General features: G+C 49.4%; 1 long non-coding RNA gene across 2 annotated transcripts in view; it reads right to left on the reverse strand.

The window, feature by feature from the left end:
• The window catches only part of LOC147108943 (uncharacterized), a 60,285-nt gene that overhangs the window by 15,872 nt on the left and 22,565 nt on the right, over nucleotides 1-21,848 (reverse strand). For both annotated transcript variants that reach the window (XR_015080691.1, XR_015080693.1), the window contains exon 2: nucleotides 18,100-18,203. This is a non-coding gene — a long non-coding RNA (uncharacterized LOC147108943). The remainder of the gene's footprint in view (nucleotides 1-18,099; nucleotides 18,204-21,848) is intronic.

Here is a 21,848-nt window from a genome sequence, read left to right on the forward strand (position 1 = left end):
TGTGTAAAAAGTGGAGGCCTTCACGCACGGGCAAACCTGTCAAAAAAAGGAAGTTCAACGCGCACGCGCTGCCTCATACATCGCACACGTTTCACCTCTTCACCCCTGCTTTCAGGGGACCGGAAGTGCCGTTTTCCCACGCATGCGCTGTGCATGCAAGAAACCTGCACTTCCATCAGGTCCACGCGTGGGTACCCCGTGCGTACTCACACGTTGGGACCCGAACTACTGGGCCAGTGTGAAGTAACCAGCATGAGGGAATGCATGTTGGATTTGGACTGAAGAACGAGTCTCAGACATGCTCAGTTATCAACAACAGCACAACATGAAATGGCTAATGTGGCTCAGGAGAGTGAGACAACTTTGTAAATTATCAAGGCACTGACACATTCTCCATAGAGAAACCGACTTTGAAATAATAAGGATAGAGTTAAACACACTGTAATCATAGGGATTAAAATTAAAAATAAAGAGAATGCTGATCAAGTTAGGATTTCCTTACAGCTGGAATAGTCATCAGTTTCAAGGCCTTCACTAACTGCTGAACAACAGAAGCTTGTAGGGAGGCTGAAAACAAAAAAATCAGGGGGCCATGGTTGTATAGAAATCAGCTACAAGCTGAAGGTGGGAGACCTTAGAAAAATGCAGAATATGTTTTGAATGGTGAGAGACTGGGAAATGTTTGCATTCAGAGGGACCTGGGTGTCCTTGTACATGAATCACAGAAAGTTAACATGAGAATGAGAAGAATGAGAGGTAATTGAAACATATCAAATTCTTAAGGGACTTGACAGGGTTAATGCGGAGAAAATGTTTCTACTGGCTGGGGAATCTAGAACACGGGGTCAGTCTCAGAATAAGGGGTCAGCCATTTAGGACTGAGATGAGGAGAAATTTCTTCACTCAAAGGGTTGTGAATCTTTGGAATTCTCTACCCCAGAGGGCTGTGGATGCTGAGTTGTTGAGTATATTCAAGACAGAGGTTGATAGATTTTTAGGAACTAAGGGAATTAAGGGATATGGGGAACGGGCGGGAAGGTGGAGTTGAGGTAGATCAGCCATGATCTTATTGAATGGCGGAGCAGGCTCGAAGGGCCAAATGACCAACTCCTGTTCCTATTTCTTATGTTCTTATGTTCTTGCAGGTTCCACAACAATACATGGATCCAAGTGAGAAGCGACCTCCATGAGGAAGCAGAGGACCTCAAAAGGGTTAGGTTTGGAATCAGTGATAACATAGAAACATAGAAGATAGGAGCAGGAGTAGGCCATTCGGCCCTTCGAGCCTGCTCCGCCATTCAATGAGATCATGGCTGATCATCCAAGTTCAGTACCCTGTCCCTGCCTTCTCCCCATATCCCTTGATCCCTTTAGCCTTAAGAAATATATCCAACTCTTTCTTGAATATATTTAATGAACTGGCCTCCACCGCCCTCTGTGGCAGAGAATTCCACAGGTTCACCACTCTCTGGGTGAAGAAATTCCTCCTCATTTCAGTCGTAAATGGCTTACCCCTTATCCTTAGACTATGACCCCTGGTTCTGGACTCCCCGGCCATCAGAAACATCCTTCCTGCATCTAGTCTGTCCAGGCCTGACAGAATTTTATAGCTTCCATGGCAAGAACGTCCTTCCTCAGGTAAGGTGACCAAAACTGCACACAGTACTCAAGGTGCGGTCTCACCAAGGCCCTGTACAACTGTAGCAAGACATCCTTGTTCCTGTACTCGAACCCTCTTGCTACGAAGGCCAACATACCATTTGCCTTCTTAACCGCCTGCTGCACCTGCATGCTTACCTTCAGCGACTGGTGCACAAGAACACCCAGGTCTCTTTGCACTTCCCCTTCTCCCAATCTATTGCCATTCAAATAATAATCTGCCTTCCTGTTTTTTACACCAAAGTGGATAACCTCACATTTATCCACATTATAGTGCATTTGCCATTTTTCTGCCCAATCACCCAACCTGTCCAAATCGTACTGGAGTTTCACGACATCCTCCTCACAGCTTACCCTCCCACCCAGCTTTGTGTCGTCTGCAAATTTGGAGATATTACATCCAATTCCCTCGTCCAGATCATTAATATATATTGTGAACAGCTGGGGTCCTAGGACCGATCCTTGCGGTATCCCACTAGTCAACTGCCTGCCACTCGGAAAACGACCCGTTTATTCCAACTCTTTGCATTCTGTCCGCCAACCAGTTCTCTATCCAAGTCAATACCTTGCCCCCAATCCCATGTGCCTTAATTTTGCACGCTAATCTCTTATGTGGGACCTTATCGAAAGCCTTCTGAAAGTCAAAATACACCACATCCACTGGTTCTCCCTTATCTATTTTACCAGTTACATCCTCAAAAAATTCCAGTAGATTAGTCAAGCATGATTTACCTTTTGTAAATCCATGTTGACTTTGTCCGATCCTGTCACTGCTTTCCAAGTGCTCTGCTATTACATCTTTTATAATAGACTCTAGCATTTTCCCCACTACCGATGTCAGGCTTACCGGTCTATAATTCCCCGCTTTTTCTCTACCACCTTTTTTGAATAGTGGGGTAACATTAGCTACCCTCCAATCCATGGGTACTGTTCCAGAGTCTATTGAGTTCTGGAAGATGACCAGCAATGCATCTACTATTTCTAGGGCCACTTCCTTAAGTACCCTGGGATGTAGATTATCAGGCCCTGGGGATTTATCGGCCTTCAGTCCCATCAATTTTCCTAACACCATTTCCCGACAAATACTGATTTCTTTCAGTTCCACCCTTTCATCAGACCCTATGTTCCCCGACATCTCTGGGAGGTTATTTGTGTCCTCCTTTGTGAGCCTCTCTAAAGCATAATTTCGGTGGTATTGGAGAAAGAACCCTAAGGTGGGCTTGTTGAGAAGGTTGGGAGGCCCGTATGCAGATGATCAGGAAGACTCTCCTGAACCAGGTGGGATGGGACACATCCTGACCCCAAACACTAAATTGGTCATGGAAATAATAGGGTTCAGTTAAAGAGTTAGTATCACACTAGGACAAAAAAGTAATTCAAGAACATTGTAAAAGACTTCAATACAAACTTAAAAGGTAATGACAGCAGGTTATTTTAAAGTAAGAAATGTTTTATGTTGATAAGTAATGTTAACTATTGGTTTGCCAAATACAAAAACGTATGTGGGACCAAATAAAAGACATCCCATCTCACAAAAAGAACTCTACCTGTCCAATCCAGCAGAAGAACCCAAATGCTAATTGACTAGAAGTAATTGAATCAGGAAATCTATCTATCTATATATATAATAAAGCGGTACTTCTGTCTGTCTGTCCTTCCGTCTGTCTGTCCGGCTATACACTCTAAAGTTATAGAGCGTACCTACACGTGCGTTACATCAAAAGAAAGCTTACGATTCCGGAACGGTCATAAGCGTATTTACGTTTTGGTGAGACAAAAATTGCGCCCGCGGTATCCAAAAAACGTTCAAAATTCCGCTCATTATTCAAAATTCCGCTCATTATCCGCTCATTAGCATCGAGTGACGTCGAGGTCAACCAATCGTACAGTCGAGCGACCCGACGGTCGACCAATCGCTGCGTCGCGGGGGCGGGTGACAGGACGATTGACCAATCCTACGCTTCAGTGACATGACGGTTGACCAATCGGTGCGTGTGTGGGCGGGCCTTATCCTTCTGAACCAAGGTGCGTGGCTGCCATCTTGATTCCAAACTGTTCATTTCTTTTTCCCACTTTCTGCGTGTTTCTTTTCAAATCTACATTTCCAGCAAAAAAAATTGCTTTTATTAAATTGTTTTTAAAAAAAGTGAATTCATTTGTAAATATTTTCTCTAACCTGATTCTTTTTCCTACCTTTCCCCGTTTTTGTAAGGCCTCAAAAAGCCTGGCCCTCTCCTGCCCAGCCACGCCCGAGCTAGGTAATTGTCTCACGGCTTGTGGTAAGCTCCTCCCCCCCCCCAAGTCTCCCCCGTCACGTTACCCGGGGCAACGGCGTCGGCCGCGAGGGACACGGGACAGGCACAGGGTGCGCGCGCAGCAGGCGACACACAGAAGTCCGAGGCACAGAGCGCGGGAAGCCAGCAGGTGAGATGCGGCGTCTCTCTCTCTTCCCCGCTCGGTGGTCTTGAAGCCGGCTCGGGTGGGAGGGCGGGGCTCTCGGGAGAGCGGGGCTCGGGAGTGCGGGGCGGGGCGGCCGGGGCTCGGGGCGGGGCGGCCGGGGCTCAGAAGGGGGGGAAGGGTTACCCCGGCAACCGGGCCTGGCTGTCTCTCACAGCCTCAAGCCGGCTCACGCCTGTTCCCGGGGCTTGGCTCCATTTGCGCCCGCGGGCCACTCGCCCGCTCTCTCTCCTTCCCTCTGTGTCTCTCTCCTCCCCCCTTCTCCCCCCCTCCCCAGCTTCTCTCCCCGCTCCCCACCTTCTCTCCCCCCCTCCCCCCTTCTCTCCCCCTCCTCCCTCCCCCCTCTCCCTCCCCCCCCCAGTCGCTCTCTCTTCCCCCAGTCGCTCTCTCTCTTCCCCCCAGTCGCTCTCTCTCTTCCCCAGTCGCTCTCTTCCCCCCAGTCGCTCTCTCTCTTCCCCCCAGTCGCTCTCTCTCTTCCCCCCAGTCGCTCTCTCTCTCTCTTCCAACAACAACATGCCCTCAAAAATCCCTCGGCACCGCCGGGCACTTCAGATAGTATATTATATAACGATGTGTGTTTTGAAATTGTACCGGTTGTGTTAAACATAAGCTTGAAATCTGTCAACTAGATTATGTGAAGAGAGTTATTCACAATTAATAGACAAAATGGTAGGAGAATTAGTAAAGGACGTGTTAGTAAAGAATAGAAAACAGGAACCAAGGGCTGAGGAAGATGGGGAACATAAGGAGAATCAGTTTAAATCGCCAATAAAGCGAGGGCTGACAGAATAGCTGGGAATAGGAGCCATGGCAAGGTTAGCAGGAGTAAACAGAATAGATACAGAAAGTATGTGGGAACACGATGAGGTAATGAAGAGACACTTAAAAGGATTATTGGCAAACAATGAGGCTAACCAGAATCAAGACCTTACTAGAGGTATTGTGTGTAGCCTCTATGCGACACTTGTGATGAATGTGGTACAGAAGGACTGGACAACATAAAGGGTAATCAAATCCCTTTGTTTATTCATGAAGAACAACTGAGAAAATGGTTCAAAGGAACAACGACATAGACTATAATATGATGCACCAGATGGGAATGGCATTTTTGACCCTCCGAAATTAGGGCAGGGATGAGGAAATCATACCACTGGTACTGGCACTACTCTTGTTGGCAAAGAATAGGAGTCAACCGTGGGAAGTTTACTGAATAATAGTCTATCGAAGTGAGTGAAGACTCCGGAATAGGCCCCATACATCAACAATATGAAGAAAACCCAAGCCATCTGATAAAGAGGGCTGGAACTTGGATAGCACTGGACATAGAGTGCTGCACCCGAAATGGGAACCCTTGAGTTTGTAGATGTGATGTGGTACGAAAACATACCACTCCAACCTGCAGGTTTATAATTGATGAGGAATCACAATTGTAAGATGAGTCAAAGACTCTGGGAAGAGGGTCGGACTAATATAGCCTAAAAAGACAAGGAAAGATACTGTGAGAGCGCCACAGCTGCTTTTACGACTGTTGGATTAACAAGGTGGCCCAGACACTGGTTCTGTGTGATTCCAGCTGGGGAAAACCCAAATCAGTGATAAAACATTGGTGCCGGAAAACCATCATGTGACCCACCTACAAGGGAGGAGGTTTTGGAGAATGAGACGATTGAAGCAACCTCACACAATGGACATTATATACCCCCTCTAGCCCTCAGTTTGAAATCCATAATCTACAGAACGAGAACCTTACATATGCTGCAAAATAATAAGCAAATAGAACAGGCAATTATGAAACTAGGAAATCCTGAATGGTGTGACGTTACACCCATGGGTTAGATTATTTCAGATGGGATTGGTGATAGCCCAGATAATAGCATTGGGGATCCTGGCCATTGCATTATGTCATGTGAGGAAATCAATGAGGGACATAGAAAATACTGTATAAGGAGGGGTAAGGAGACTCGGGCACTAAGAGGAAGCCAGGATTATTAAAGACAAAGAAGGCTATACAACACTTTGCTAAGAGGTAACGTAACCCATCGGAGAAAAAATAAAAAAAGTAAGACATGTTGGCATATGGAACTCAGTTAATTCAGCTCTGAAAGGTGTTCATGTTTAGTTCATTCAATATAGGGGGGGAAATGTAGTTGGTATCATTAGACAGAGAGAGAGAGATACAGATTTCACTTAACAACAGCTGGTGTTCGCAACCAATCAGCCTTGGATATAATAGAATGTTTAGATTAGAAATGTTATGTTTATGATAAGAATGTCTAGAGACTAGAAGGTTTATGCTTACCACAGTGTGGTAAACCACTGTTATACCTGTCTGTGTCTGTATGTGTATTCCACTAGGTACAGGTCTGGACATGCCTCGGCTGACTCCTCCCACTATTCCAGGTATATAAGTGACTACCTCCCAGCCCCTTAGTATTCTGGACGGGTCGACCACTCGAGACAAGACCTTCATTCTTTAGTTAATAAAAGCCTGGCTGTTACTCGCTTAACCTCAGTCTTTTGAGTAATTGATGGCGCATCAATTTTATTAACTAAATTTTTTATAATGGAGAAGATCCTCACACCAGCATGCCTGGACCTGGACAGTCGGGAAGCGGACGCTTCCACCAAGTTTGCTCACTGGCTCATGTGCTTCGAGGCATTCCTGACTGCCTCCACTGCGGTCGAAACGGATGCGAACAAACTGTCTGTCCTGATCTCCAAGGTGAACCACCGAGTGTACTCAGTCATCCGGGACGCGACCTCGTACACAGCCGCCCTCCAGCTCCTCAAGACCCAGTACACGCGCCCTGTGAACGAAGTTTACGCCAGGCACCTCCTGGGGAGTCGCAAGCAACAACCTGGGGAATCGACTGAGGAATACCTCCAAGCACTGTCCGTGCTTGGCCGGGCCTGTGGGTGTAAGGCGGTAACGCCCACTAAGTACACGGAGGAACTGATCTGGGATGCCTTCGTAGCAGGCCACAGGTCCAACTACACCCGACAGCGACTGCTGGAGCAGAGTGACCTCACCCTCGACAAAGCCTCCGAAATCGCACTAACGCTGGACGCAGCCTACCGGGGCATGGATGCCTACTCCTCTGCACCGTGGACGCCATGGGGAACGACAACCTGGGACACGGTAGGACAGCCCCATAGCACCGTGCCACCCCAGCCACAGCCCAACAACGGCCCAACCACCGCAGCAGTGTCCCAAAGCCAGACAGCAGTATCCCAAGGCCAGAAATGCTACTTCTGTGGCCAGGCCAAACACCCCAGAGCGCGCTGCCCGGCGAAGAATGCGACCTGCTCGGGCTGCGGGAAAAAGGGACACTACGCTAGCGTCTGCAAGGCCAAAGCCACCCCGAACGCCAGCAGCGCCGCGTGTGGGCCGTGCGAGCCGCCATCTTGGGCTCCCAACAGCGCCGCGTGTGGGCCGTGCGGGCCGCCATCTTGGGCCTCCCCAGCCATGTGCGAACCACCGCAGCAGCAGCCATCTTGGACGACTCCAGCCACATGGGAATCATGGACGCCGCCATCTTGGACACCAGCCGGGACGCAGCAGGCCGCCAACCCCCCCCCCCCATCTGATACCCGCAGCGACACACCGACCCCTATGCTGGCCTCTGTTACGCTGGACCAAACGAGACCGCACCAACTAGCTCGGTCCAAAATGGACGTTAAGGTAAACGGCCATGCAATAAACTGCCTTTTTGACTCCGGGAGCACAGAGAGCTTCATCCACCCCGACACGGTGCGGCGCTGCTCTCTCCCAGTCCTGCCTGCGCACCAGCGGATTTCTATGGCCGCCGAGTCCCAGTCAGCGGACATTGGCGGCTACTGCGTGGTGACACTAGTAGTAGATGGGACTGTGTTCAATAATTTTAAACTCCTGGTCCTGCCCCAACTTTGCGCTGCCGTTCTACTGGGGTTGGATTTCCAGTGCCACCTCAAAAGCGTTACGATGGCGTACGGTGGCCCCCTCCCCCCACTCACAGTCCGCAGCCAGCAGCCTCCAAATTGCCCGCCGCGCACCAGATGCAACCTCTCCACACTCAGAGTCACCCCCCCACTGTTTGCTAACCTCACCCCCGACTGTAAGCCCATCGCCACAAAGAGCAGGCGATACAGTGCCGGGGACAGGGCTTTCATCAAAACCGAAGTGGAGCGGCTCCTGAAGGAGGGGATTATTGAGGGCAGCTCCAGCCCCTGGCGAGCCCAGGCTGTGGTCGTTAAGACCGGCGAGAAACAACGCCTGGTCATCGACTACAGCCAAACAATAAACCGCTACACCCTGCTGGACGCCTACCCACTCCCCCGCATAGCTGACATGGTCAACCAGATCGCGCAGTACCGCGTCTTTTCGACCATTGACCTGAAATCAGCGTACCACCAGCTCCCCATCCGCCCCGAAGACCGCCAGTATACTGCTTTTGAGGCAAACAGCCGCCTCTATCACTTCCTTAGGGTTCCCTTTGGCGTTACCAACGGGGTCTCCGTCTTCCAAAGGGAGATGGACCGGATGGTCGATCAAAACGCGCTGCAGGCCACTTTCCCTTGCCTAGACAATGTGACCATCTGCGGCCATGACTTGCAGGACCATGACGCAAACCTCGAGAAATTCCTCCGCACCGCCCAACTCCTGAACCTGACATATAACAAGGAGAAGTGCATATTCCGCACAGACCGCCTCGCCATCCTTGGCTGTGTTGTGGAACACGGGGTCATCGGTCCCGACCCGGACCGGATGCGTCCCCTTATGGAACTCCCACTGCCCCACTGCCTAAAAGCTCTGAAGAGGTGCCTAGGGTTTTTTTCCTACTACGCCCAGTGGGTCCCCTACTATGCAGACAAAGCCCGTCCGCTGATCAAATCCACCTCTTTTCCCCTGATGGCAGAGGCCCGCTCGGCCTTCCACCGTATCAAGGAGGACATTGCCAAAGCCACCATGCACGCAGTGGACGAATCCATCCCCTTCCAGGTCGAAAGCGATGCGTCCGACTTCGCTCTGGCCGCCACCCTTAATCAGCCGGGGAGACCTGTGGCATTCTTCTCACGAACCCTCCAGGGCCCGGAGACCAGACACTCCGCGGTCGAGAAGGAGGCCCAGGCTATTGTGGAGGCTGTGCGTCATTGGAGGCACTACCTGGCCGGAAAACGATTTACCCTGCTCACTGACCAGCGTTCAGTTGCTTTTATGTTCAACAACAAGCAGAGGGGCAAAATCAAAAATGACAAGATCTTGAGGTGGAGAATCGAACTTTTCACCTACAATTACGAGATCTTGTACCGGCCTGGGAAGCTCAATGAACCCCCAGATGCCCTATCGCGTGGCACCTGCGCCAGCGCGCAGATCGATAGGCTGAGGGCCCTCCACAATGACCTCTGCCACCCGGGGGTCACCAGGTTCTTCCACTTCATCAAGGCCCGCAACCTGCCTTACTCCATTGAGGAGGTCAGGACCATGACCAAGAACTGCCAAGTCTGCGCTGAGTGCAAACCGCACTTTTATAGACCAGACAGAGCCCACCTGATAAAAGCCACTCGCCCTTTCGAACGCCTGAGCGTCGATTTTAAAGGGCCTCTCCCCTCCTCCGACCGCAATGTGTACTTCCTCAACATCATTGACAAGTACTCCCGTTTCCCGTTCGCTATCCCCTGCCCGGACATGACCAGTGCCACGGTCATTAAATCTCTGAACAGCCTCTTCACCCTGTTCGGTTTCCCCAGCTATATCCATAGCGACCGGGGCTCATCGTTTATGAGCGACGAACTCCGCCAGTACCTGCTCGCTAGGGGTATTGCCACAAGCAGGACCACCAGTTACAACCCCCGGGGGAACGGACAGGTGGAAAGAGAGAATGCAACAGTTTGGAAGGCCGCCCTACTAGCCTTAAAGTCTAGGGGCCTTCCGACCTCCCGCTGGCAGGAGGTGCTCCCCGATGCGCTCCACTCGATTCGGTCACTGCTCTGCACTGCCACCAATGCCACCCCTCATGAGAAAATGTTTGTCTTCCCAAGGAAGTCCACATCGGGGACAGCATTACCGCCATGGCTGACGTCCCCAGGGCCGGTACTACTGAGAAGACACGTGAGGACCAATAAAACGGACCCCCTGGTCGAGAGGGTTGACCTCCTCCACGCCAACCCCCAGTACACTTACATTGCGTACCCGGACGGGCGGGAGGACACAGTCTCCATACAAGACCTCGCACCCTCGGGGACCGCTGTAACCCACTGCCCATTACCACCCCCCCCCACGACACCCTCGGGGACCGCTGTAACCCACTACCCATTACCACCCCCCCCCTCACGACCCGATATCCAACCCCAGCAGCCAGCTCGCCTTGGACCGTCACCCACGAGGACTACACTCCAGTGCCCCAGCCTACACGGGACGCGACGCCGGAAGCTCCACCACCCCTGCCGTCGCCACGTCGATCACAGCGGCAGACAAGACCTCCGGAGAGACTCCAATACACGAACTTTTAAATACACTTCACCCCGCCGGACTCATTTTTAAACAAGGGGTGAATGTGGTAAACCACTGTTATACCTGTCTGTGTCTGTATGTGTATTCCACTAGGTACAGGTCTGGACATGCCTCGGCTGACTCTGACTCCTCCCACTATTCCAGGTATATAAGTGACTACCTCCCAGTCCCTTAGTATTCTGGACGGGTCGACCGCTCGAGACTAGACCTTCATTCTTTAGTTAATAAAAGCCTGGTTGTTACTCGCTTAACCTCAGTCTTTTGAGTAATTGATGGCGCATCACACAGCAAGGCCACGGTGTTTTTACGTGCATCTAACGTTGTTGATGTGTGTTGAAGAAAATGTAGACTTGTGTCTCTGGACTATGCAGTAGCCAGAGACTACCATATTGGACAATGCCAGTTCCAGTTTGATAAGAAAACAGTGTATAAATATAAGCTTTTTCCTTTGTTAAAGCAGCATGAAGTGGGACCCATGCCTAGGTTCACACATCCTATCTGTGACTAGACTCCGCTCGTAAATTGCTTTTTATGCTGAAGTTAAAGAATAAAATGATTATAACCAGAAGACTGAATTCGTTGCTACTCAAGTGAACAAACAGAACAATGTTTTAAGACAACAGTCCCTGAGGAGGGAACATTGGGAAGAGGAGTGTAAGGCAATACCTGTCATCATTAAACTTCTGTCCCTAGAAATTGGTACACGCTGTACCCGTATTTCAGGTGAAACACTGGCGCTGAAGGGTCGAAAATGGCGCCCGCATGCTCATTCCTTGCCAGATATATGCTGAACGCCATATTGGTTAGGGAGCCCTGAAGTCCTCCAGGGCGCCCTCCTGAAACAGGCGTCAGACCCATTGCCGATGCAGATCGGAGGCACATGTTTCACGCAGATTCCTGAAATTGGTCGGTGCCAGAGCACGGTGTGCACCGGGCATGCTGCCGTTAGTATTCTCGGGTGCCGAGCTGCCAAACCAGTGTCTGTAACGGGACCGCTGGAGGCTGCCAACAAAACACGCAAGTCTGAAATTTATAACTTCCCTGATTGTGGAGCAGGAAAACCAGGAGTGTTCCTCCCGGGTCCACATTAACACTGCAGGCTGCTGCAGGCCACTGCTCACCCCCCACCCCCCTATTTCGATCTCACCCCTTCCCCCTTCTCGACCTCTCCGTTGCTCCGGTGCTGACAACCTCTTTACGACTGGCACACTGCTGCAAGGACCGTGACCGGTGCGTGACCGATGGCACACAAATACCAATTCTGCGTAGTCCTCTCACTCACCAGTTTCAACCTAGAGGTTTTCATAAAAAGTAACGGGCTTGCATTTATATAGCGACTGTCATGGTCTCAGGATGTCCCAAAGCACTTTACGGCCAATGAAGAACTTTATTTGATGTGTAGTATCTGTTGTAGGAAATGTCTGGGCTCTGATACTGTTAAAGAGACAGATTCACACAGTAAGACTCCAGGCCTAGTTAAATGTTTTGTGCTTCAATGGCTCGAGACCAGTTCACAGTTGATAACTAATACCCCACATCGAAAGACAGACTTGCATTTCTATAGCGTCTTTCACGGCCTCAGGGCAGCCCAAAGCATTCCACAGCCAATGGAGTACTTTTGAAGTGTAGTCACTGTTGTAATGTAGGGCATGCGGCAGCCAACTTGCACACAGCAAGATCCCACAAACAGCAATGAGGTAATGACCAGATAATCTGTTTCAGCGATGTTGGTTGAGGGATAAATATTGGCCCCAGGACACCGGGGAGAACTCCTCTGCTCTTCTTCGAAATAGTGGGACTTTTTACGTCCACCTGAGAGAGCAGGCGAGGCCTCGGTTAAATGTCTCATCCGAAAGACACCACCTCTGACAGTGCGGTGCTCCCTCAGTACTGACCCTCTGACAGTGCGGCACTCCCTCAGTACTGCCCCTCCGACAGTGCGGCACTTCCTCAGTACTGACCCTCTGACAGTGCGGCACTCCCTCAGTACTGACCCTCTGACAGTGCGGCGCTCCCTCAGTACTGTACCAGGAGTGTCAGCCTAGATTACGTGCTCAAGTCTCTGGACTGAGGCTTGAACCCATGACCTTCTGACTCAGAGGTGAGGGGGTGGCCCACTGAGCCACGGCTGACATACAGTTAAAGAAATCCACTCATTTGATATTTTAATGTAATTCTCTGCTCTATTTTTTTATACTTATCTGTTAAGCGAGATGGTAAAACTGAAACAGCAATCCAACCAACCGGGGGATAGAAACTGGAAGCTGATCAGTTACACCCCTGCATATGTGAACATGAGAATCGATGTAACTTAAAGCTCCCCATTGCAGGCAACATGCAGACTCCGCAATTTCCAAATTTGCATCCATGTGTCGGTGTACTGAGCCCCACCTCGTTTTATTTGTTGAATAAAGGCTCGGTGTGTGTTCTTACATTTAAATGAACTGTTTTTATTGATAAATAAATGTAGCTCCGTACACTGTGTGGAACTTGATTTACAGTCTGGAGATCTTGCGTGAGGTTATGGCTAAGGTGACACACGTGAATTATCTCACAGATATTGCGGCTGAAAGGTCATCACATTCCTCATGAAATAAAGCTCGAGTGACCGCACGCTGCTGATTTGTACGAGAGCTTTGCCAGCTAATTGCTTAATCAGACGGCAATTCAGGGTCAGTGACAGAGGCATTTGTTGGAGATAAACTTTATTGTTTTGCAGGACTGAAGGTGCTTGACAAATCAAACCACAATGAATTATCTGAAATGATGAAGTGTGGCAGAAAGAGATAAGCAAAACGAGCAAATCGAAACCAATGTCTTAATGAAAACCAGTTCTAATCTGCCAGTAGGAAAGATGGCTAATTCTTTCTTAATCGGAAGTGTTCTCCATTTCTGGGTTTCTAACTGAGGAGCAATGGAATGAATTGTAATTTAAAGATTACCTCTCCATTTTATTGCCCTGGCTCTCACTTGCCTGGATGAGTGCAGCTCCAACAACACTCAAGAACCTGACACCATCCAGGACAAAGCAGCCCGCTTGATCGGCACCCCATCCACCACCTTAAACATTCACTCCCTCCACCACACGCGCACCGTGGCTGCAGTGTGTACCATCTACAAGAGGCACTGCAGCAACTCGCCAAGGCTTCTTCGGCAGTACCTCCCTAACCCACGACCGCTACTGCCTAGAAGGACAAGGGCAGCAGGCGCATCAGAACACCATCACCTCCAAGTTCCCCTCCAAGTCACACACCATCCTGACATGGAAATATATCGGCCGTTCCTTCATGTCGCTGGGTCAAAATCCTGGAACTCCCTCCCTAACAGCACTGTGGGAGTACCCTCACCACACGGACTGCAGTGGTTAAAGAAGGTGGCTCACCACCACCTTCTCAAAGGCAATTAGGGATGGGCAATAAATGCTGGACTTGCCAGCAAAACCCACATCTCATGAATGAATTAAAAAACACACCGGGTGCAGTTCCATGAGGGAGGATTTTTCGGGGGGGGGGGGGGTCAGCGGGCGCAATCGGTGGCAGGTCGGGTGGGAAATGTATTTTTGACCGGGTCAGGATCCGCTGTCAACCCGCCGCCACACGCCATTCCCAGATGTCGGGTCTGTCAGTGCTGAACAGACCCGACATGCAGCGGTGGGGGAGACAATTCAGGTCATTATGACCCTGTTAACAGCCCATTAAGAAGTATTTTGAGCTCAACTTTACATTTTACAAGGTTGCCACAAGGTCCACGCTGCTTGGGGATCACGTCCAGTAAGCAGGTCGGGAGTTGTATGACCATGGAATCATCTCATTACTTGACAGCTTGAAATGTGCTATAAAAGCTCCAATCTTACAGCTGTTCACTTTCCAAGCTCAGAAGCTGTTGCTTACTGCATTTAGAAGACAGATTGAGCTTTATGCAGGTTGCAACTGTTTGGAGTAAACTCTCTATCCAGTGTCACCTCATTGGAACAACCTCTCTCACCATTGATAGATTGTTTCTGTCATCTCAAGTTCATAGAATCATAGAAAGTTACAGCACGGAAGGAGGCCATTTTGGCCCATCGTGTCCGCGCCGGCCAACAAAGAGCTATCCAGCCTAATCCCACTTCCCAGCTCTTGGTCCGTAGCCCTGCAGGTTAGAGCATCCCAAGTGCACATCCAAGTACTTTTTAAATGTGGTTAGGGTTCCTGCCTCTACCACCCTTTCAGGCAGTGAGTTCCAGACCCCCACAAGAAATTTCCCCTCAAATCCTCTCTAACCCTTCCACCAATTACTTTAAATCTGTGCCCCCTGGTTTTTGACCCCTCTGCTAAGGGAAATAGGTGCTTTCTATCCACTTTATCTATGCCCCTCATAATTTTATACACGTCAATAAGGTCTCCCCTCAGCCTCCTCTGTTCCAAGGAAAACAGACCCAGCCTATCCAGTCTTTCCTCATAGCTAAGATTCTCTACTCCCGGCAACATCCTTGTAAATCTCCTCTGTACCCTCTCTAGTGCAATCACATCTTTCCTGTAATGTGGTGACCAGAACTGCACGCAGTACTCTAGCTGAGGCCGAACTAGTGTTTTATACAGTTGAAGCATAACCCCCCTGCTCTTGTATTCTATGCCACGGCTAATAAAGGCAAGCATTCCGTATGCCTTCTTAACCACCTTATTCACCTGCCATCTATTACATCAGCATCCGTGCCCTTGAAAATATCTCACCTTGGTCCTCAGAATCCCACCATGATCAGCCCCAACACCAGCAGCAACAACAACAACAACACCAACCTTCTCCGCAATCAACTGATGCTGCACAGGACAAAGGGCATCAGCACCCGACAACATTGCTGCCCGGGAGGCCAGGGATGGCCTCACCATGGCCAGATTTACTTCAATTGATGCTGTACACCCTGGCCACATGATGCGCCAGGTTGGCACCACCCCACACCAACACCATAAAGCATCTCTACAATGCCCAAACCATTCCATTCACACACATCACCATTGCGGGGGTGCCGTTATGTCTCACCATTCACTGCAACTCACTAAGCCACTTCCAAAGGTGCACACAGATCTGTCCAAGAATGCAAAGTGTTGAAAATAAAGGTTTCAATGTTTGATACCACATTAACAGAAACTTTACATGAATATTGCATAAAACTCCCAAGTGCCTACCCTTGTGTGTTGTTAGTTGGTATGATTGGACTAGGATGAGTGTGAGGGGTGACTAGTGAGATGGGGAAGTGATAATGTAGATAGGGAGAGATGGGTGGAGGTGCAAGGTAAGTTGGTGTGAGTAAGGATGTGCAGGAGTAGGCTAGGGAAGGCAGAGTGATGGGGATGTGATGAGTGGTACAGCAGGATGAGTTTGAGTGTGGCTTTGTACTAACGTTTCATGAGCTACTGAGAGGTTTGCGCCACTGCAGCCTGGTCCTCCTGATGACATCCCTGCTGTGTCCTCCTGTGCAATGTGCAACCAGGCTGTGTTGGTCTCCTGGGGAGGTCCCCTCCGCCCATTGGAAGGGAAGAAAATCTCCCTGTGTGCTGTGACTCCATCCATAAGCATATGGAGGGGGTCATGGGAGAGCCTGGGTGCAGCTGTGCACCTCTGTGCAGTGCTTGTCAGTGTTTGCAGCACCTCAATGCTGTAGAACACTGACAGCACAAATGTCAAAATCAATTTGCACATGGTCCCTTTAAGGAAACCGGCTGATGACGCGTCATCAAGTGGCATCAAACCCGCTTCCTTCAATTGGCCGGCAAACACGCTGGGCGGGCCAATCAAGGGAAAATCATTTTGGACAACGGGCTGGAGCCAGCAGCGAGGCCGGGACCAACCGAGGTAGGGGAAATCACGGCCCAGGTTGCTGCTACACTATCTCAGTGAGCTCTCCTAGGTCAGGTGCAGAACAGCCCGGTTGCAGAATAGAACCCTCTTTACACTGCCCCATTCTCAGAAAAACGCACTGTACTGCACCATCACACCATTTTCATTTCCCTTATCAGCTATCCTTGTGCTCTCTGTATGAGCAGTTGTCTGTATTGGACTCACACGGGTATATGTTCAGCCTGTTTTTTGAGCGTAAAACGGGCACAAAGCATACCAATTTAGCAGTGCCCCAATATGCGCAGGCGTAGGTCTTTGAGATGTTAAACCAAGGTCCCGTATGCTCTCTCAGGTGGACGTAAAAGATTCCCATGGCAATATTCAAATCAGAGCAGGGGAGTTCTACCCTGTGTCCTGGCAAATATTTATCCCTCAACCAATACCCAAAAACAAATTATCTGGTCATTTATCTCATTGCTGTTTCTGGGATCTTGCTGTGTTCATAATTGGCTGCCGGGTTTCCCACATTACTAAAGTGATTACGCTTCAAAACTAGTTTATTGGCCGTAAAGCGCTTTGGGATGTCCTGAGACCGTGAAAGGGACTATAGAAATGCAAGTTCGTTCTATCTGTGTCTCCTGGTCTTCCTAATCCTCTCGTAAACACTTGGCTGCTCCACTTGAAACCTTGAGAAAGTGTGGCTGTTGAGAGAGTCCTTGATCGATAATGATTCTAACCAGTTTGACTTGCCGAGCAACTTGAAAGCCGGTAGCGGTAAAAGCAATGTGGAGATGAAAGAAAGGGTCGATAACCAGAGGACACAAATTTAAGGTGATTGGCAAAAGAACCAGAGGCGACAGGAGGAAAAACTTTTTTACACGAGTGGACTTGGAGTGCACTGCCTGATAGGGTGGTGGATACAGATTCAATAGCAGCCTTCAAAGGGAATTGGATAAATACTTAAAGGAGAAAAAAATTGCAGGGATATGGGGAAAGCGCGGGAGAGTGGGAATAACTGGATTGCTCTTCGAAAGAGCCGGTGCAGACTCGATGGACCGAATGGCCTCCAATGCTGTACTATTCTATGATTCTATTGTAGTGAGGGCTGTTTTGTGTTAAATGTTATATTAATATTGCCCAAAGCTCTAGTTTATGGATATCTCATTAATGAGACTGATTTGCAGAAGCTCGCTGTGACAGAAATTTAATTAGAAAGAAACTTACTCTCATCTACGTATCCAATTATGAGTCTCTAATGTATTAATAATTCAAAGCATGAAGTCAAGATATTGGGTGTGAATAAGGAGACTCCCTTGTTGAAATCCACTGATTGGATCCAATGCAGAATGCTGCCCATAATGAAGTGAAGCAAAAGAATTTAGGATAAAACCAAGGACAGTTTAGGAGAGGACTGAGCAGTTGATATCGTTCTCCATTCCCTTACAGGAATGACTCAGTGGACCTGATGGAATGTGGTGCTGTGCCATTCAGAGCAGAAGTCCATGGTTCAGGGCCTTGTTCATGCTGAGTTAGTCGATTTTAGATAAGGCAGTGAACAAACAACGGGGAAAAATCAACTCAGGCCTACCACACCTGATTGCTACCCAATGGCTCCTGTGGAAAATGTGCGAGGACCCTGGGACAGGCTCGGATTTGAATCGGCCGAACACACTTACCTATGAAGAATGGCCCTTGGCTCAGGTACCAGAGGGCTGTAGCCCACCAGGCAATTGTAGTAAAAACAGAGAATGCTGGAAACACTCAGCAGGTCAGGCAGCATCTGTGGAGAGAGAAACAGAGTTAACGTTTCAGGTCGATGACCCTTCGTCAGAACTGGAAGAAGTTCAAGATTTAAGAGTTTTTAACAATGTAATTTTACTTAGCAGTTGCACACATCGAGAATCGATACAATTCAATGACTGCTGTTATTAGAATCATAGAAACTTACAGCCCAGGAGGAGGCCATTCGGCCCGTCATGCCTGTACCGGCTCTTTGAACGAGCAGTCATGCTTAGCCCCACACCCCCGCTATTTGTCCGTAATCCTGAACGTTCCTCATCCTCAAGTACCTGTCCAACTCTCTCTTAAAATGATTTATGGAATCAGCTTCCACCACCTTTTCAGGTCGAGAGTTCCAGATCCCAACAACTCTCTGAGTGAATAAACGTCTCCTCCTCTCCCCTCTAGATCTTTTGCCAATGACTGCTGTTGTTAGTTGAGAACAGTTCATTAAGGAGCTTCTCTTGGTTTTAAGCTCTTGCCTGATTGGCTTCTTGTACTTTTGGCTTGGTCGGATTGCTACTGGCACAGTCTTCTGGTGTTTATGGATTAGGCTTTCTAACTGGGGTCCCCAGACCATCCCAGAGGTCCACGAGGTCATCTGATATCTGTACACCTGATATCCGATTTCCGTATTTTTGATTCACTAGCCTGCAGTTTTTTTATTCATTCTCGGGATGTAGATGTCTCTGGCAAGCCTGGCATGTATTGCCCATCCCTAGTTGCCCTGAGAAGCTGATGGTGGGCCTTCTTCTTGAAGAAGCAAACCATTCCATTGAACCTTGGCTTGATGAACCACTTCAGAGGGCAGTTAAGAATCAACCACCTTAGAATCAAAGAATAGTACAACACAGAAGGAGGCCATTCATCCCATCGAGTCTGCGCCGGCTCTTTCAAAGAGCTCTCCAATTAGTCCCACTCCCCACACACTTTCCCCACAGCCCTGCAATTATTTTTTCCTTCAAGTATTACTTTCACAGAATCACAGAAATCACAGAAACCCCACAGTGCAGATAGAGGCCATTTCGGCCCATCAAGCCTGCACCGACACATATCCCACCCGATCCCCGTAACCCCACGTATTTAATCCCCCTAACACTAAGGGTCAATTTATCATAGCCAATCATCCTAACCCGCACATCTTTGGACTGTGGGAGGAAACCGGAGCACCCGGAGGAAACCCACGCAAACACAGGGAGAATGTGCAAACTCCACACAGACAGTCACCCGAGGCCGGATTCGAACCCGAGTCCCTGGCGCTGTGAGGCAACAGTGCTAACCACTATGCCACCGTGCTGCCGTTTGGACCAGGTAAGGATGACAGGTAAAGGAAATTAGTGAACCAGTTGGGTTTTTACGATAATCTGATAGCTTCATGGTGTGCTGTGTATTAACCAAATCATTTTTTGCAGTAATAGCACTATTTTCCTTTGTGCACCTGACATTATCTTCCAGAAATGAGGACAGGGCGTCCGCAGGAGAACATCACTATTTGTAGGGAATCCCCACACAGAGAGGTTTGAAATCCTGTTTCATGTTTCACATTGAACTGGTGAAATATCAGTTTTAATGAAAAATAAATGGTCAAAAAAAGGTGTGATGTGGTCAGGAAACAACCCTTAATGATGCATTATCTCTTGGCAATGATATCAACAATAACATCTGCAACAGAGTACGAGAAACTATTAACATTTCATGGAGTTTTAGCATTATAAAAGGCTCCATTGATGGTGAGACTGCATCCCACGTCTATCAGGCAGACATTCAGAACAGCCTGTAATTCACTCATCTAAGAATTACAGTGCAATGGCACTGAATTTAGCAGCACCAACGGCATGTTGTGGGGATGTACCGAGTAAAGGGCAGGAATTCCCTGTGCAGGGAAGGCACTGCCATTGGAATTCTCTACTGGGTTGTCATGGTGCGTCAAGGATGCTACTGGTCATTGCCTAGGAGCAAGTTGTAGGAGAAATGCCCCAAGAATTGTCTTAAATGTGTCCTCAAAATGGAGTCAGTAGACAGAGTGAATGCTGGGAAAGGAAAGGGCTAATGCTAATTTAACCATGAAGGTTTATAGAAAGAAAACATTCCTTAGTGGGACAGAAAACCAGCCTTCAGGACCACAGGCCAGGAGATATCCTGCCTTGTCTGGAATTGTGTGAGACCCGTTACTAACAAAGACCTGAAGTTGGGAAGCAACCGAGTGAGCTGGCATGTCTCGGCGTTGGTGCTTCATTGATTTAGAGGTCATCAAGGGTAACAACAGGGCTGGGGGCGATGATTGACACCAGAAGAGCTGAACTCTTCTAACACATGTCTCACTCAGATTGGTCAATGGAACTGAGGAGGTTCCCTTGGAAATTAAGGATATACAAGATAGTCGTTTTGACACTAAGGCCCCGATTTTCTCCCAGCCGTCGGGCGGGTTTTCAGGCGGGCGGGGGCTGAAAATCGCAGAAATAGAGGGTCGCGACCCCCCCCTCCCCCCGCCTGATTCCCCGCCCCGTCCGACTTTCGGACCGCCGTTTCTCTCCGACCCGAATCAGTCCCGTCTGCCGCTGGCGGGACTGGCCGTCAGGACCCTAATCAGCAATTATTGGCATGTTTAATGCCATTTTAAGGGGCCCTTGCTATTTTCAAGGGTTTCCCACGCTAAACACGCCTGCGGGGAACCCCGCTGATGAAACCTGGCGTGAAGCATCCTGGCTTGCTTGCTCTCAGCTGCAGGTCATTCGGGAAAGCTGAGATTTAATCGGAGAGCATTTGTATGTTGAAGGACCTTGTTGTTGCAGGCTTGGGGCTACTTGTTCAAGGCTTAGGCACAGCTGTGGAAGGTTGGAGCCTCACACATTTCTCCAATGTGAGCTCCTGGGAAGCCGCTCTCGCCACCCTCACTCAGCGCTTACTCAGCGGAGGCATCTACCAGAAGCATGAAACGCCTTTTTTTCCTTCCCTTCTTGCCATTAGAGGATCTCCAGCAGCAGAGGCGACAGCAGCAGAACCAGGAACAGCAGGATCAGCAACAGGAGCACCAGGCTGCTGCTCACTCACCTGAAGCTGCACAGGTCAGAAGGGGCCAGCGCTTGGAAGTGGTTTGAGAGCACCTCGCTGCGCATTAGGGGGCCATGGGGACCCGTATCTGCACTGGCAGTCCTACTCAGAAGGACTTCCATGAGGGTCTGGTTTCTCTGTTCAATAGATGGCCATCGCTCCTCAAGAGATGTCATTCTCTTATGAGCACTCACCATGTTTTCCGTACCCTGGCGACTTATCTCTTCCATGGAGGTTGCCAACCTTTCCATGGTGGTGCGTTCATGCGCCAGTGACTCCACAATGGCTCTGCTCATGGTCGCTATGGACTCCTCCATTCGCTCCACACTCGCAGCGACCCTGGAGACAAAACCTGCCAGAGACTCCTGCATCTGTGCATGGAGATCCATCACCTCTTCTCTTGCGGATGGACCCAGACGCAGAGGGTCAACATGCAGCGCAGCTGAGCTGAGCTGGCAGAGTCCTGCGCCCTCCGACGAGGACTCTCCACTGCTGTCCCTGTCTCCAGAATCTGCTGAGGCTCACTTGTGAGCTGTGAAACACCATGTGACACTACTCTATGTCCCGAAGGTCCCCCCGAGGTGTGAGTGTCTGC

This window comes from Somniosus microcephalus, chromosome 13 (assembly GCF_052327205.1).
Source record: "Somniosus microcephalus isolate GS21.2 chromosome 13, FLI_Smic_1.0, whole genome shotgun sequence".
Lineage (NCBI taxonomy): Eukaryota > Metazoa > Chordata > Chondrichthyes > Squaliformes > Somniosidae > Somniosus > Somniosus microcephalus.